An 18,210-nucleotide genomic window follows, 5' to 3' on the forward strand; every position below is an offset into this window, starting at 1 on the left:
GTCATGCCACAGAGTTCTAGCAGCAGACACATCTCTAGAACAACTACTGCTAAGAGGAGACTGTGTGAATCAGGCCTTCATGTAAACATCTGCTAGGAACCACTGCAAGGACAGGCAACAGCAGAAGAGACTTGTTTGTGCTAAAGACACAAGGAATGGACATTAGACCAGTGGAAATCTGTGCTTTGGTCTGATGAGTCCAAATTTGAGATCTTTGGTTCCAACCACCGTGTCTTTGTGCGACGCAGAAAAGGTGAACGGATGGACTCTACATGCCTGGTTCCCACCGTGAAGCATGGAGGAGGAGGTGTGATGGTGTGGGGTGCTTTGCTGGTGACACTGTTGTGGGATTTATTCAAAATTGAAGGCATACTGAGCCAGCATGGCTACCACAGCATCTTGCAGCGGCATGCTATTCCATCCGGTTTGCGTTTAGTTGGACCATCATTTATTTTTCAACAGACAATGACCCCCAACACACCTCCAGGCTGTGTAGGGCTATTTGACCATGAAGGAGATGAGGGGTGCTGCGCCAGATGACCTGGCCTCCACAGTCACCGGACCTGAACCCAATCGAGATGGTTTGGGGTGAGCTGGACCGCAGAGTGAAGGCAAAAGGGCCAACAGTGCTAAGCATCTCTAGGAACCCTTCAAGATTGTTGGAAGACCATTTCAGGTGACTACCTCTTGAAGCTCATCAAGAGATGCCAAGAGTGTGCAAAGCAGTATCAAAGCAAAAGGTGGTACTTTGAAGAACCTAGAATAGACATATTTTCAGTTGTTTCACACTTTTTTGTTATGTATATAATTCCACATGTGTTAATTCATAGTTTTGATGCCTTCAGTGTGAATCTACAATTGTCATAGTCATGAAAATAAGAAAACTCTTTGAATGAGAAGGTGCGTTCAAACTTTTTGGTCTGTACTGTATATGATGACACTGGGGAGAAGACGATAATTTCTACGGACACAGATGATTGGTTTAGGATGCTGTAACCTGGATACAAGTATCTTATTGGTGATAATTGGCAACACCCCTTAGGAGGAGGTACAGACGGTCACACCGTGTGAGGCCGAAACGTTGCCCGTTTGCTGTGTTGATCGGAATAAACACTTGCACAAGGAAGACGCTGGTCACAATCTCGTTTTATTTGTATCCTCAGGACAGCTCATCATATCATCGGCGGAGGGTCCGACACCTAGCACCCCCACCCATCAGCTGGTTAGAGAAGGCCGCGTGCCGTGCGAGAGCAGCCTTCCCTTCATTGCTTACCTGTCGCCATCGACATCTCAATGGTGATCAGGGGAATTACATTGACTTCTATGGGACGACTCGTTCCAATACACGTGAATAGGAAGTAGTCATCCCATTGAAGTAAGTGGACCCTACTTGTAATTACACCTGCACACTGCTTGCGCATGTCAACGGAGAGCAGTAAACTAAAGAAGGCTGCACAAAGCGCGACCTTCCCGGGTGTCAGACCCCCGCCGATCTGATATGGATGACCTGTCCTGAGATAGGTCATCAATAGTAAAAAGATGACATCCCCTTTAACAAGGCTTCCTCTGCCATGATAAACAGGGATGCAACTTTATACTTTACTTTGTGTTTTTAATTCCTCCTTTGGTCAAGATCTCTGCTCGCTGTTAGTGAATAGAAACATTCTTCTCAGCCTGAATATTACTGATGTGTTGTACATTGTAACAACCTTCAGCTCTCTAGGCAGAACTAGGTGTCTTCAGGCTGTTGTCTTGCTTACATTCACAGGATATTTCTTTTCATTGAAAGCAAGCAGAGAAATGGAAAACTGAAATGCAAAGTATATTATTGGATGTAGGACAAAGTAGTGAAGGTACATATATGGGGTTGGTGGATATAGGAGGGTCATAGTATATGGAGGCAGATGTTTGAAGGTTGGTGTACATGGAGGTGGAAATATGGGGGTCGGTGTATGTGGAGGCGGATATGGGGAGGTCGATGTATATGGATGCGGATATATGGGGGTTGAAGTAAGGGGGAGGGTACTGAGGTCTGTGTGATATCTGTGTATATGTGTGGTACATTACACAGGGCGCTGTATACGGAGGGATGAAGGAGTCTCGTCCGGAGGCGGAGATCACCCTGCAGGACACAAGCCCTGAGGCGTTCGCCATGCTGAAAGTACATGTACACGGGCCGGGCCAGCCTGCGGGAGGAGCGGGAGGAGGTGCTGCTGGACTTCCTGAGCTTAGCTCACAATATGGCTTTCCCCGAGCTGGAGGACTCCACATCCGAGTACCTGTGCACCATCCTAAAGACCCAGAACGTGTGCATGATCTATGACGTGGCCAGCCTCTACTCCCTGTCCAAACTGTGCTCCACCTGCTGTATGTTTATGGACCGGAACGCGCAGGATGTCCTCTCCAGTGACGGTTTTCCTGACCATCTCCAAGGTACTGGCACTGGATGTCACACATCACTGTGTGGGATTCTAGGTTATATATTACATCAACTGCATAGTGTTCTAGGTTATATGTCACACATCACTGCATAGAGTTCTAGGTTAGTACCAAGGATAACTACATAAGGTTCTAGATTACATGGGACACATCATTGCATAGGTTCTAGGCTACACTTAGTACATGGTGTTCTAGGTTATATATAATCCTAGGCGTCTCGGCTATTCTCCCCACATAATTACGTAGGGTTCTAGGTTATACATCACCACATAGGCTTTTGGCTATCCTCCCCACATAATTACATTGGGGTTCTAGGTTATACATAACCACATAGGACTCTCGGCTATACTCCCCCACATAATTACGTAGGGTTCTAGGTTATACATCACCACATAGGGCTCTCGGCTATACTCCCCACATAATTACATAGGGGTTCTAGGTTATACATCACCACATAATTACATAGGGGTTCTAGGTTATACATCACCACATAGGGCTTTGGCTATCCTCCCCACATAATTACATAGGGGTTCTAGGTTTACATCACCACATAATTACATAGGGGTTCTAGGTTATACATCACCACATAGGGCTTTTGGCTATCCTCCCCACATAATTACATAGGGGTTCTAGGTTACACATCACCACATAGGGCTCTCGGCTATACTCCCCACATAATTGCATAGGGTTCTAGGTTAAATGGCACAAATAATTGCATAGGGTTTTTAGGTTACCTCATACCCGTACACATATGCACCTGTACATAGGGTTCTAGGTTGCACATACCACATAGGGCTCTCGATTATATGCCATGTGTCACTGCATAGAGTTCCAGGTTATATACTACACATTGCCACACAATGTCACATATCAGAAGTGTTTGCAGGGCTGTGCGTGCGGACCCCTGTAGTGACTGTTCTGTTCCTAGGCTGCGCTCCAGGATATCGTGCGGAGAGACTCGTTTGCCGCCCCCGAGAAGGACATTTTCCAGTCTCTGATGCGCTGGTGCAGACACAACCCCAAAGAGAATCACTCAGAAATCATGGCCTCCGTCCGCCTCCCGCTAATGAGCCTCACGGAACTGCTGAATGTGGTCAGACCGTCCACACTACTCACACCCTGACGCCATCCTGGACGCCATTAAAGTGCGATCTGAGAGCCGCGACATGGACCTCAACTACCGCGGGATGCTAAGTAATAAGATGCTCCCACATAACCCTAAAATGATTGTATCTGAGCTATGACATGTCTTATACTCCAGTCTTATCCTCACCCATGCCACGCCCCCTTTATTTTAGACCTGCCGTGAGCGGGGAAAAGTCGCACCATCGCCAGATGTACGAAAACTGGCGTATATCAGATAATAAATGACCCCCTTAATTCTTACACTCCAGTGACAGTCAGAGCTGCAGTCTTTATTCTTTTACTCCAGTCATAACCAGCTGCAGTGTTCATTCACACCTCCAGTCACATCCAGAGTTGCAACCTTTAGGCCCCTTTCACACGAGCGAGTATTCCGTGCGGGTGCGATGCGTGATGTGAACGCGTTCACCCACTGAATCCGGACCCATTCATGTCTATGGGTGCTGTGCACATGAGCAGTGATTTTCACACATCACTTGTGCGTTGCGTGAAAATTGCAGCATGCTCTATTCTGCTTTTTTACGCAACGCAGGCCCATAGAAGTGAATGGGGCGCGTGAAAATCACAAGCAAGTGCGGATGCGGTGCGATTTTCACGCATGGTTGCTAGTGACGATCGGGATGGGGACCCGATCTTTATTATTTTCCCTTATCACATGGTTATAGGGAAAATAATAGCATTCTGAATCAGAATGCAAAGTAAATAGTGATGGAGGGGTTAAAAATAATAATAATTAACTCTCCGAGTCCACTTGATCGCTTAGTTGCTGCTCTCTGTCTCTTCTGTAATGTTGAGCTGCCGGCTAAGGACGTGGTGACGCAACATCACATGGTCCCTCGCCATGGTGAAGAACCATGTGATTGGACCATGTGATGAGCACAGTGACGTCATCAAGGTCCTATTCCTGTGCACAGCAAAGAAAGACAGACAGATGCCGGGCGCGATCAAGTGGATTGAGTTGAGTTAAATTATTATTATTTTTTTTAACCCCTCCAGCCCTATTGTACTATGCATTCTGTATTCAGAATGCTATTATTTTCCCTTATAACCATGTTATAAGGAAATTAATACAATCTACAGAACACCGATCCCAAGCCCGAACTTCTGTGAAGAAGTTCGGGTTTGGGTACAAACATGACGATTTTCTCACGCGCGTGCAAAACGCATTACAATGTTTCGCACTTGCGCGCAAAAATCGTGCATTTTCCTGCAACGCACCCGCATCTTATCCGAGCAAAAAACATGACTCCTGTGTGAAAGAGGCCTTAGTTTTACTCGCCTGTTTACATCCAGGGTTGCAGTCTTCTTCATATACTCCAGTTACGTCCGAGCTGCGCTTACATTTCTCATCCAGAGCCATTCCAGTATTCCAGAGCTGCCTCTGCGTGTTGCTCTCATATATTGTAAACTCCAGTCACATTCAAAGCTGCTTTCACAGTTAGTTCCAGATGCATTCAGAACCTCATTTACTGTTTTTATATTGCAGTAACATCTAGATCTAAAATTCTATGGTGCAATTCACACCCAGAGCTGAATTCATAATTCAGATTTCTGCTGCTTGCTTCTGTCACACTAACCGACACTCAGCAGCATCGCCAGGTTCCCATGTTGTCTGATGGGTGGGGTCCGACCGCTGGGACCCCCACTGATTATGAGGACTGGGTGCTGTGTCCCTTGTATGAATGGAGCAGCATTAGGTCCGGATGCGTTCCGTGAAACTTGCACCATTTGCACGCAAGTTCAGTCAGTTTTGTCTGCATTGCGTTCAGTTTTTTCCGCGCGGGTGCAAGGGCTTCTCTGGCCCAGGGCTGCTGGAAAAACGCAGAATATAGAATGTGCTGCGATTTTCACGCAACACAGAACTGATACGTGAAATAAAACGCTCATGTGCACAGACCTATTTAAATGAATGGTTCAGGATTCCGTGCGGGGGCTATGCGTTCACGTCACACATTGACCCGTGCGTAAAACTCACTCGTGTGAAGGGTTAATCTTGGCACAGCTCCTTTAGTTCGAGTGCAGCTCTGGGTGTGAGTGGAGTATAAGTAGGTTCTGCACAGGGATGAGCTGAGTTACTATACCGCTCTGCACCTTTTAACCTGCTTTGTCCCCTCCCCAGTCCGGAGGAGAATATCGCTACCATGAAGTTTGGGGCACAGGTGGTGAAGGGGGAGCTGAAGTCGGCTCTGCTAGATGGCGACACCCAAAACTACGACTTGGATCACGGATTTTCTCGGCACCCGATCGAGGATGACTGCCGCTCCGGCCTGGAGGTGAAGCTGGGGCAGCCGTCCATCATTAACCACATCCGCCTGCTCCTCTGGATCGGGACAGCCGGCCGTACGTGCATTACCGGGGCACCGCCCCATACTGGTCACCAGCAGGCACCGGGCGCAGTGTTGGAGATGGATTGGGAAATCGCTTACATTACAATTCCTTTATATATCCTTATCATTACAATTCCTCCTCTGGAGGAAGCGCAGAAGATAACGTAGAATTTCATTATGATGCTTCCTGGTCCACAAATACAATGCCAGACTTCAGTAAGGACTGACACACACAGCACAGTAGAAGGGGGAATCACCAGGATGTATAGCAGTGCACTAGGGCACGACTTACCCCTCCAGGCCCTACGTATATCTGAACATGCCTATAACTCGCCATTTGTCGTACGCAGGTCCTACTCCTACTACATCGAGGTGTCCATGGATGAGCTGGACTGGATCCGAGTCATTGACCACGCCCAGTTTTTCTGCCGCTCCTGGCAGAAGCTCTACTTCCCGGCTCGGTATGCAGGTAAGTCCAGCTCTGGTGTACGTTGCGTCCATGTAGTGGGCGTGTAAAGGAACTCTCCCGTCATGAGCCCCCGAAATATGCAAAGCGGAACTGACCCGCGGTCGTCCTAGAACCGTATGGATCAGTTATACCACCAGGTACAGCAGATGATGGGGGTGCTAGCACTGACCCTATATACTCCGGTATATAAACACAACACCCCCCTAAACGGGGTCACCCCGTCCAGAAACCATCGCTGTTATGTGAGGAGCGGCCATCAATATGAAAGTCTCCGGAAGCCTCTTGAATAAGCTGTTCTGTGCGACGACACGTTTCACCTTCTCTGCAGCGTCTTTAGGAGTGAAGGGGTTAATGTATGGACGACCTGTACTGCTGGGCGGTATAAACGTCTCCTAACCAACCTCTCGCTAAGGAATACAATGGGATGCTCCTCCCATTGACTTCCTGAGACAGTAGAGCACCGAGGCCTACTTCGGATGCATCGGTCTGTACTATAACTCCCTATTGAAGTCGGGCGTCACCAAAACCAGGGACCCGCACGGGCCGACTTTAAAGTGGAAAAGCCTCTTCCGCCCGATCATCCCAGTGAACCATCACTGATTTTCATCCCTTCAAGAGTCCTGTCAAGGGCGCGGCTAGAGTAGCAAAGTGGGAACAAACCTCATGTAATAGCCCACCATTCCCAGGAATGACTTTATTTCCCTCCGTATTTTGTTCAGGGGTTTGATGACTCCGCGCCCAATGACACACCCCAGGTACTTAGTCGTCTCTAACCCTATCGCACATTTCTTTGGTCAGCGGTCAGTCCAGCTTCCGAAGGGAGTCCACTACAGCCTGCACTTTGGGCAGGTGACTTCCCAGTCGGTACTGTGGATGACAATATCGTCCAGGTAAGCTGAAGCATACCTGATGTGGACAAAGCACGATGTCCATTAGCATTTAGAAAGTGGTGGGGGCGCCATGCAGACCAAAGGGCACACCTTGTACTGGTACAGCCCCTCAGGTGTGATGAAGGCCGTTTTCTCTTTGGCAGCCTCCGTTAGAGCACCTGCCCAGTACCCTTTGGTAAGGTCCAAAACAAAAAAACCGGGTTTGTCCTAACCTCTCAATCAGCTCGTCTACCCGGGTCATGGGATACGCATCGAACTTAGATACCTCGTTTAATTTTCGAAAATCTTTACAAAACCGCAAAGTCCCCGTCCGGTTTGGGTATCAATACTATAGGACTGGCCCACTGACTTCTAGACTCCTCGATGACGTCTAGTTGCAGCATTAGTTGCAGCATTAGAGATGGCTTGTCACCGAGCCTCGGGCACCCGGTATGGTTTCAACCGGATTTTGGCCTGAGGCTCAGTGACAATGTCATGCTGGATTATGGAAATGCGTCAAGGGAGGTCCGCGAACACATCTGTGATCCTGCTGATGAACTCCCTGGCCTCCTGAGTCTGTTTAGAGGAGAGGCTGTCAGCAAGCTTCACTGTGGCAGCCGCTCCCTTACATCAGACTGAGGGTCCGGAACCTCTCCCCCTAGAAAACCCGGCCACGGCTGTGGTCAGTACTGGTTTCCCTATCTTTCCCACGAGTAAATTCACATGGTAAACCTGCTCCGGCTTCCGCCGCCCTGGCTGGTGTACCTTGTAGTTTACATCTCCAACATTTTCGAGTACCTCGTAGGGCCCCTGCCTCCTAGCCAGTAACTTACTGTCCACTGTCGGTACCAGAACCAAAACCCAATATCCCGGGTTAAAGATCCGGACCCGAGCCTGCCGATTATAGACCCGACATTGAGTTCGCTGAGCTGCCTCCATATGTTCATTTACCAGCGGCAACACTGTTCCATACGTGCCTGCGTACCATATTCAACAACACTTTTATATGGTGTGGGTTGTTGCTCCCACTCCTCTTTGGCTATGTCCAACAGACCACGTGGATGTCGGCCATATAGAAGTTCGAAGGACGAAACCCAGTAGAGGCCTGGGCACTTCTCGCACTGCGAACATAAGATAGGGGAGAGGGAGGTTCAGTCCTTTCCACCCTTAGCTACTACTCGTTTAACGTTGATTAAACCTTCTACTAGGCCGTCAGTTTGCGAGTGATAGCGGACGTCCGTATCTCTTTGATATTCAGCAACTTACAGAGCTCCCGCATGACCTTGGACATAAAAAGGAGTCCCCTGGTCAGTCAGAACCTCTTTAGGTAGTCCTACTCTGGAGAACATCTCCATTAACTCTTTTGCTATGAGTTTGGCCGAGGTATGTCGTAGTGGCACCGCCTCCAGGTACTGAGTGGCGAAGCCCAGGACGACCAAGATGTTTGGTACCCCCTAGTGGACTTCGGTACTGGGCCTACGAGATCCATAGAGATTCTCTCAAATGGTACCTCGATAATCGGGAGGAGCCCTAAGGAACTGCGGACCAGGTGCTGGGGGCTAGTGGTTTGACAGTCAGGCAAGACTTACAAAAGTCATCCACCTCTTTAAGACACTGAGCCAGTAAAACCGTTGTAGTATCCGGTCCTGTGTCTTCTGCAGTCCCAGATGACCCCCGAAAACATGTTGGTGGGCTAACTTTAACACAAGTTTTCGATAAGCCCGGGGCACCACCACCTGTTCAACAGGTTCACCCCACAGCTGGTTTACCCGATATAGCATATTCTGGTTGACCCAAAAAAAGGGGGAAACGTCGACTCGGCCCAGGTTGTTGGGATACACCATTAAGTAATACCACATTCTCCCAGGGCCCGGGAAAGGGTTGGGTCTCGGCGTTGGGCTGTACTGAGATTCTCCCCGGAGACTTGAGATCTGCCAACCCAGGACCCCGTGGCAACTCCTCCACGTCTCCCACCATTACCCCACGCAGGGTTGTCTCCCCCGCTTCCAACTAAGTGGCGATCACCCCTACTGCTGGCCCTTCGGCCTCAAGGTTCTGGCTGTCCCCTGAACAAGGCCAATCTCCTGGGCTATTCCTGTCTCAGGGGTATCCTTAACTCTCACAACCGGCCATGGGCAGGGAAACCTGGAAAGTCTCTCCCTATTATGAGTTCATAGTGGAGATTTGTGGCGACTGCCACTTCGTGGGTCCACCTGCCCCATGTGGTTAGAGACACCAGCGCGGTGGGATAGTATTTCAAGTCTCCATGAATGCACATCACCCCACCAACTTTCCGGCCAGTGTACTCAGTGGATCGCACCAGGGTAGCCCTTACCAGGGTCACCAAGAGTCCAGCAGAGCCTCCGCTTGAGTGTTTCCACTTCCTGGTCTAGAGCCTCCGGGGTACCTGTGGCACACCGTTTCCTAGCATATAGCGATTGTCGGTAACCACAATTAGTGTCCATAGAAACATAGAATGTGTCGGCAGATAAGAACCATGTGGCCCATCTAGTCTGCCCAATATACTGAATACTATGGATAGCCCTGGCCCTATCTTATATGAAGGATGGCCTTATGCCTATCCCATGCATGCTTAAACTCCTCACTGTATTTGCAGCTACCACTTCTGCAGGAAGGCTATTCCATGCATCACTACTCTCTCAGTAAAGTAATACTTCCTGATATTACTTTTAAACCTTTGCCCCTCTAATTTAAAACTCTGTCCTCTTGTAGCAGTTTTTCTTCTTTTAAATCTTCTCTCCTCTTTTCCCTTGTTGATTCCCTTTATGTATTTAGCAGTTTCTCTCATCTCCCCTCTGTTCTCGTCTTTCTTCCAAGCTCTACATATTAAGTTCCTTTAATCTTTCCTGGTAAGTTTTATCCTGCAATCCATGTACCAGTTTAGTAGCTCTTCTCTGAACTCTCTCTAGAGTATCTATATCCTTCTGGAGATATGGTCTCCAGTACTGAGCACAATACTCCAAGTGAGGTCTCACCAGTGTTCTGTACAGCGGCATAAGCACTTCCCTCTGTCTACTGGTAATGCCTCTCCCTATACACCCCAGCATTCTGCTAGCATTTCCTGCTGCTCTATGACATGGTCTGCTACCTTTAAGTCTTCTGAAATAATGACCCCTAAATCCCTTTCCTATATACTGAGGTTCGGACTGTATCACTGATTGTATATTCTGCTCTTGGGTTTTTACGTCCCAGGGCTGTCACGGAATGTGTACAGTAACAAGGCAAAGCAACATGTGTAAACGACTCGCTGGATCCAGAAACTAAGGAACCAAGGGAGACCCCTGCAGAAGACCTGGCAGTTTCCCTGGCTGCTCAGCCTATGCAAAGATCCGAATGGTGGAGGTTTGCATATCCACGAACCTTGACTATAAAGCCCTGAGCACCCTACAATAGTGAGGGGACACGACCACCGGCTCCCTACACAAGATACGGAGGGAGTCAGGGTCACCCGGGATCCAGCAAACAGATAATAACAGATAAAGGTACAACACTTAGCTTTGAAGCAAACAGGAGGACAGAGTCAGCGTGCACACACACTCCAGGAAGTAGTATAGGCCGCCCAGAAAAGCCTTCTGGGGAAGAATTAAAGGGAAGCAATTAGTCCAACACATGACAGCTGAGAGAGGCTGACGAGAGGAGGAGCTGAATACCACAACACAGAAACTCAAGGAGGAGGTTTCCGAAAGGCCTCTGTCAGAGCTTCTCAGCTGTCTGGTTGTGACAGTACCCCTCCCTCTACGAGTGGACTCCGGACACTCAGAAACCCACCTTCTCAGGATGGGACCTATGGAAAGCCCTGATGAGATGAGAGGCCTTAATGTCCGTCACTGGGACCCACATCCTCTCCTCAGGACCATACCCCTCCCACTGAACAAGGTACTGAAGAGAACCGCGGACAAGACGAGAATCCACAATCCTAGAGACCTGAAATTCAAGATTCCCATCAACCATAATCGGAGGAGGAGGCAAAGGCGAGGGTACAATGGGTTGAACATAAGGTTTCAATAAGGACTTATGAAAACATTATGGATCTTCCAAGTCTGAGGAAGATCAAGACGGTATGCAACAGGATTGATGACAGACAGGATTTTGTAAGGCCCAATAAACCTAGGACCCAACTTCCAGGAGGGAACCTTCAATTTGATATTCTTGGTAGACAACCACACCAGATCACCAACATTCAGGTCCGGACCAAGCACACGTCTCTTATCAGCCACACGCTTATATCTCTCACTCATGCTCTTTAGATTATCTTGAATCTTTTGCCAAATAGATGACAAAGACTAGGAGAATCTGTCCTCATCAGGTAAACCAGAAGACCCCTCTCCCGAGAAAGTCCCAAACTGTGGATGAAACCCATATGCACCAAAAAATGGTGACTTATCAGAGGACTCCTGACGACGGTTATTTAAAGCAAACTCAGCAAGGGACAAAAAAGAACACCAATCCTCTTGATTCTCCGCCACAAAACAACGCAGATATGTCTCCAGATTCTGATTGACGCGCTCTGTCTGGCCATTCGACTGCGGGTGGAAAGCAGAAGAGAATGACAACCGAACCCCCAAGCGAGAACAGAAAGCCTTCCAGAATCTGGAAACAAACTGCGTGCCCCTATCAGAGACTATGTCTGAAGGAATACCGTGCAATTTGACAATGTGATCAACAAATGCCTGCGCCAGCGTCTTAGCATTGGGCAAACCAGGAAAAGGGATGAAATGCACCATTTTGCTAAAACGGTCCACCACCACCAGAATCACAGTCTTCCCCGAGGAACGAGGCAGGTCCGTTATGAAGTCCATGGACAGATGTGTCCAAGGACGGGAAGGAATGGGTAAGGGAAGGAGAGGACCTGATGGCCGTGAATGAGGGACTTTGGCACGAGCGCAAGTCTCGCAGGCTGCCACAAAACCCTCAACCGACTTACGAAGCGCAGGCCACCAGAATCTCCGAGCGATGAGATCCAGTGTGGCTCTTACCCCCGGGTGCCCAGCAAGGACCGTATCGTGGTGTTCTTTAAAAATCTTGTGTCTTAAAAGCGAGAGGCACAAACAACCTCCCAGGAGGACAAAGGTCAGGAGCCTCTGACTGGGCTGCCTGCACCTCTGCCTCCAATTCAGGAAAAAGAGCAGAGACCACCACACCTTCAGCCAAAATGGGACCCGGGTCTTCAAAATTCCCGCCTCCCGGAAAACAACTGGACAGGGCATCTGCCTTCACATTCTTAACTCCAGGGCGGAACGTGACAACAAAATTAAACCTAGAAAACAACGACCATCTGGCCTGTCTCGGGTTCAGACGCTTGGCTGACTCCAAGTAGGCCAGATTTTTATGGTCAGTAAATACGGTAATAGGGTGTCTGGCTCCCTCTAGCCAATGGCGCCATTCCTCAAAAGCCAACTTGATGGCCAACAATTCCCTATCTCCCACATCGTAATTTCTCTCTGCGGAGGAGAGTTTTCTTGAGAAAAAGGCACACGGTCGCCATTTGGCAGGAGAGGAACCCTGAGACAAGACCGCCCCCACACCCACCTCAGAAGCATCAACCTCAACTATGAAGGGTAAAGAAACATCAGGTTGCACCAAGATGGGAGCGGAAGCAAAACTCTCCTTGATATCAGAAAAAGCCTTACGCGCCTCTACTGACCAAGAAGAAAAATCTACCCCCTTTCTGGTCATATCAGTGAGTGGTTTAACAATAGAAGAATAATTCAAAATGAACTTCCTGTAATAATTGGCAAAGCCCAAAAAACGCATCAGTGCCTTTTGATTCTCAGGAAGCTCCCACTCAAGCACAGCGCGGACCTTCTCGGGGTCCATGCGAAAACCAGAAGCGGAGAGAAGAAACCCCAGAAATTGAATTTCTGGAACCGCAAACACACATTTTTCCAGTTTCGCATATAATTTATTCTCCCGCAGGATAAGCAAGACCTGACGTAAATGTTCCTTATGAGTTTTGAAATCGGGAGAAAAAATCAAAATGTCATCCAAATACACCAATACAAATTTTCGCATCAAATGATAAAAAATGCTGTTCACGAAATGCTGAAAAACGGCTGGGGCATTCATCAAACCAAAAGGCATAACCAAATTTTCAAAATGGCCCTCAGGGGTATTAAAGGCCGTCTTCCATTCGTCCCCTTCTCTGACCCTGACCAGGTTGTATGCCCCTCTTAAATCTAATTTGGAAAAGACTTTAGCCCCAACAACCTGGTTAAATAGGTCCGGGATCAGAGGAAGCGGATAAGGGTCACGAATTGTGATATTGTTCAGCTCCCTGAAATCCAGACAAGGTCTTAAAGAACCATCTTTTTTCTTAACAAAGAAAAAACCAGCGGCAACAGGTGACTTCGAGGGTCGTATGTGTCCTTTTCTCAGACTCTCAGAGATATAAGCACGCATAGCGATCCTCTCAGGTTGGGAAAGATTGTATAAACGAGATTTAGGCAGCTTGGCGTCTGGGATGAGATTAATAGGGCAATCGTACTCCCTGTGCGGGGGCAAATCCTGAACTCCACTCTCAGAGAAGACATCCGAAAATTCTGAGAGAAAGATGGTACAGTCTTAGTAGCAACCTCAGAAACAGATGTCATGAGGCAATTCTCTCTGCAAAAGTCACTTCAACCATTTATTTGCCTCGCTTGCCAATCAATGGTGGGGTTATGCTTAGTGAGCCAGGGCAGCCCCAACACCAGAGGGGTGGGTAAACCGCTAAGGACGAAACATGACACATCCTCAACATGAGCATCACTCACAATTAAACGGATATTGTGAACTATGCCCTTTAATGATTTTTGAGAAAGTGGAGCGGAATCGATAGCAAAAACAGGAATATCCTTTCCCAAAGTGCGCACCTGGAAACCATGAGTTATCGCAAATTGATTATCAATGAGATTAACCGCTGCTCCACTATCCACAAAAATCTCACAAAAAATGTTCTTGCTCTCTAGCGCCACCTTAGCCGGCAGGACAAAACGGGAACTACAAGCAAATGGAAAACCTTCAATTTCCGCCTCAACCCTGCCAATAGTAACAGACGGAACATTTTTAAAAGATTTTTCCTGTTTGTTTCTTTATTACTCCCAGAAAACTGCCTGAATCTCCTAGAGGGACAAATATTTGCCAAATGATTTATACCTCCACAACAAAAACAAACCCTCCCATGCGAGCTGAATCTTCTATTGTCAGAAGCAATCAACCCCAGCTGCATGGGCTCCTACTCAGAAGGGGCTGACGGCGACTGAGACCCCTGCGCACAGAGCGGGGCCGCTGCACTGTCCTGGGACTGCGTATGACAGGAAGGAGACATCTCTCCTCTCTCTCTAAGACGCCTGTCAATACGAACGGCCTGAGACATAGCAGAGTCCAAAGAAATAGGCCTCTCATGAAAGGCAAATGCATCTTTCAATCCCTCTGAAAGACCATGGCAAAATTGACTTCGGAGCGCAGCATCATTCCAACCAGTATCAACTGCCCATCTCCGAAATTCTGAGCAGTATATTTCTGCGGATTGTTTACCCTGGCATAATAGACGTAGTTTAGACTCAGCCAGAGCAATATGATCCGGATCATCATATATCTGACCCAGGGCTAAAAAGAATTCATCCACTGAACGGAGAGGCCGTGCCCCCTCCGGCAGCGAAAAGGCCCAGGACTGAGCGTTACCTCTGAGCAGCGATATAATGATCCCCACCCTCCGTTCCTCATCACCAGGGGAGTGGGGAAGAAGGCGAAAATGGAGTTTGCAAGCCTCTCTAAAACGCACAAAATTCTCACTACCCCCGGAGAACGTATCCGGGAGCGAGATCTTAGGCTCAGAACAAACTCCATGAACACAAGCTGAACCGGTCACTTGAAGCTGAGAAAAAGTCTTACGGAGATCAGCTACCTCCAATGAAAGACCCTGGAAGCGTTCAGCCAAAAGTGAAACCGGATCCATGCTTGAGACGGTTATGGCGGCTTATAATGTCACGGACGGTGTACAGGAAACAAGACAGAACAACATGTATAAACGACTCGCTGGATGCAAAAACGAAGGAACCAAGGGAGACCCCTGCAGAAGACCTGGCAGTTTCCCTGGCTGCTCAGCCTATGCAAAGATCCGAATGGTGGAGGTTTGCATATCCACGAACCTTGACTATAAAGCCCTGAGCACCCTACAATAGTGAGGGGACACGACCACCGGCTCCCTACACAAGATACGGAGGGAGTCAGGGTCACCTGGGATCCAGCAAACAGATAATAACAGATAAAGGTACAACACTTAGCTTTGAAGCAAACAGGAGGACAGAGTCAGCGTGCACACACACTCCAGGAAGTAGTATAAGCCGCTCAGAAAAGCCTTCTGGGGAAGAATTTAAAGGGAAGCAATTAGTCCAACACATGACAGCTGAGAGAGGCTGACGAGAGGAGGAGCTGAATACCACAACACAGAAACTCAAGGAGGAGGTTCTGAAAGGCCTCTGTCAGAGCTTCTCAGCTGTCTGGTTGTGACAATATGAGATCGATAGATACATAGATCGATAGATAAAACACAAATTCCAGGCAGCCAGCGGCTGTAGAGACGATCCACCCACCAAATACTAGATAAGCGAACTCCACGGCACTTCCAAAAAACGTGTATGTTTATTCACCAAATAACAGCAGCGTTTCAATCCTCTCAATGGGACCTTTCTCATGCAATGATGACAACAAAATGGTGCTTAATACAAGTATAAATATATGCCCACATGGTAATTGATTATTAAAAGTGTATGTAAATTAAAAGTTTATCTAAAAGTGTATGTAATAAATACATGATTGCGCGTACAAAGTGTAAAAAACGAATAATAAATAGTGCTAACTTGATTGTGCAATTCATAATTAAACAAGACAAATGTATAACGTGTAAATTAAGATCCATCATTAAAAACACGTGAGTGTCCAGGTGCAGACATTACAATTGATAAAAACAACAATGGCTGATGAGGAAGGACGGTTTACACTAACCAGCATGGAGGAGTCTATGTATCATTACAGCGTCTTAGTGACTGCGCATGTCAGAGAAAAGGAGCGCGCTAACGTGAACAAGCTCGACATCACATCACGTGACCATGCACAATGTAAGCCATGTGATGACAGGGGAGAGTCAGAAGACACGTGATCGCCTGGATGACACGTGTCTAACAAGGGCTGCATATCTCAGCTTAGCGTAAGAACATTATTGTGCGCTCCACGTCACATGATCGCTACCAGTTGGAGCGCAAATTGGAACGCAAGCTTACAGCTAGCAACATCATATCCTTATAGGAGGACTACATGTTGATCGCAAATATATTTATTTCAATGCTTCACATAATTGATCCAAAGTAAGTAAGTATGACATGACGAGGTCCATGTCGTTCAAACCATCCAACAAATACATAAATTAAAAGAATGAAAAAAGTAGAAGAAAGTAATACCAAGTGATAGATATGATCAAGTATATTCAGGAGTTAGATAAGGGTACTTTCACACTTGCGGCAGGACGGATCTGACAGGCTGTTCACCCTGTCGGTGTCACGGATGGTGTTGCAGAAAACTAGAAGTCACAAATATAGATCCGACTGACTTGATCCCAAACTAAGGAACAAAGGGTGAGCCCTATTAAAGCCCTATAGCTCTCCCTGACTGCTCAGCCCATGCAAAGATCTCTGTGATAGAAAGTTGCATGTCCACGTACCTAGACCGAGTGACACCTGAAAACCCTATAATAGTGAGGGGACACGACCACCGGCTCCCTGCACTTAATACGGAGGGAGTCAGGGTCACCTAGAATCAATCCAACAGGAAAACACAAATAAAAGGATAAACTTATCTGGGAAACCAGCGGTAGCAAACTTCTAGCAGTGAGCACAATCCAGGAAGTAGTATAAACCGCAAAGTGAGGCAGTATGGGAGGGGATATAAAGGGAGGCAATCACTGCTAATAGATGACAGCTGGAAGAGGGAGAAGAGATGTCAAAGCAAAACCAAAACAAAAGAACATCATGCAGGAGGTACTGAAGAACGTCTGTCAGAACTTCTCAGAGGTCTGGCGGTGACAGTCGGATCTGTCCTTCCGCTATTTCGCCGTGCCGCCGCTGGGGACGGGGCGGCGCTCCGGCGCAGTACGGCAGTTCGCGGTCAGAGGCCGCCGGACTAAAAAGTCAGACATGCAGGACTTTTAGTCCGACGGCTTTTCGCCGTGCACTGCCGTACTGCACCAGAGCGCCGCCCCCATTATAGTAAATTGGGACGGAGCGGCGGTCCGGCAGCACGGCGAAATAGCGGAAGGACGGATCTGTCCTGCCGCAAGTGTGAAAGTACCCTAAAGCGTCAACCACATCAAAAACCCCTGTGAAACAGACAGCAATATTCACCACCCCGTCAAGGGAGTTAAATATAAATATGTCTGTAAGTTAAATAAAAAAAATAAAAAAATGAATCAATAGGAAATAGCGACATATTGTTTGTCAGTGAGTCCTATGCCATAGTGTTGCACAGGACTCACCGATCAAAAGAATACCACGTGGGAAACACACCAGATTAGCAGCAGAAGGAACCCACGTAGTTCAGTCACCATAAGGATTACCACATGGGGGCCACACCAGATTAGTGGCAAGAGGACCCCACATGGAATGATCACTAGCAACATTAGCATACTGATGAAAGAGTAAATTATCATAAATCCAACCGGGCATCGTCCTTCTCCAATTCAAAAACATAGAACCAAAATAAAGATGGAAAGGTAACATATATACCGCTATGTACATAAATGATAAGATATGTCAAACATAGAAATCCATGAAGCGGTGAATCAATATACATGTCTTCACAAAACAAGATCCATGCTGGTTACCTCCATCCTAAATCCCTCATCTATTAACTGTCAATAACAACAAACAAATTAGTAAATAAGTATACACACACCAAATAATGAGACAGA

The 18,210-nt window shown here is 47.6% G+C and overlaps 1 pseudogene; it reads left to right on the plus strand.

Moving 5' to 3' along the window:
* The first annotated feature begins 2,068 nt into the window (after positions 1–2,068).
* Positions 2,069–6,774, plus strand: LOC122921391 (annotated as a pseudogene).
* Positions 6,775–18,210: the final 11,436 nt, after the last annotated feature.

This window comes from Bufo gargarizans, chromosome 11, assembly GCF_014858855.1.
Source record: "Bufo gargarizans isolate SCDJY-AF-19 chromosome 11, ASM1485885v1, whole genome shotgun sequence".
NCBI lineage: Eukaryota > Metazoa > Chordata > Amphibia > Anura > Bufonidae > Bufo > Bufo gargarizans.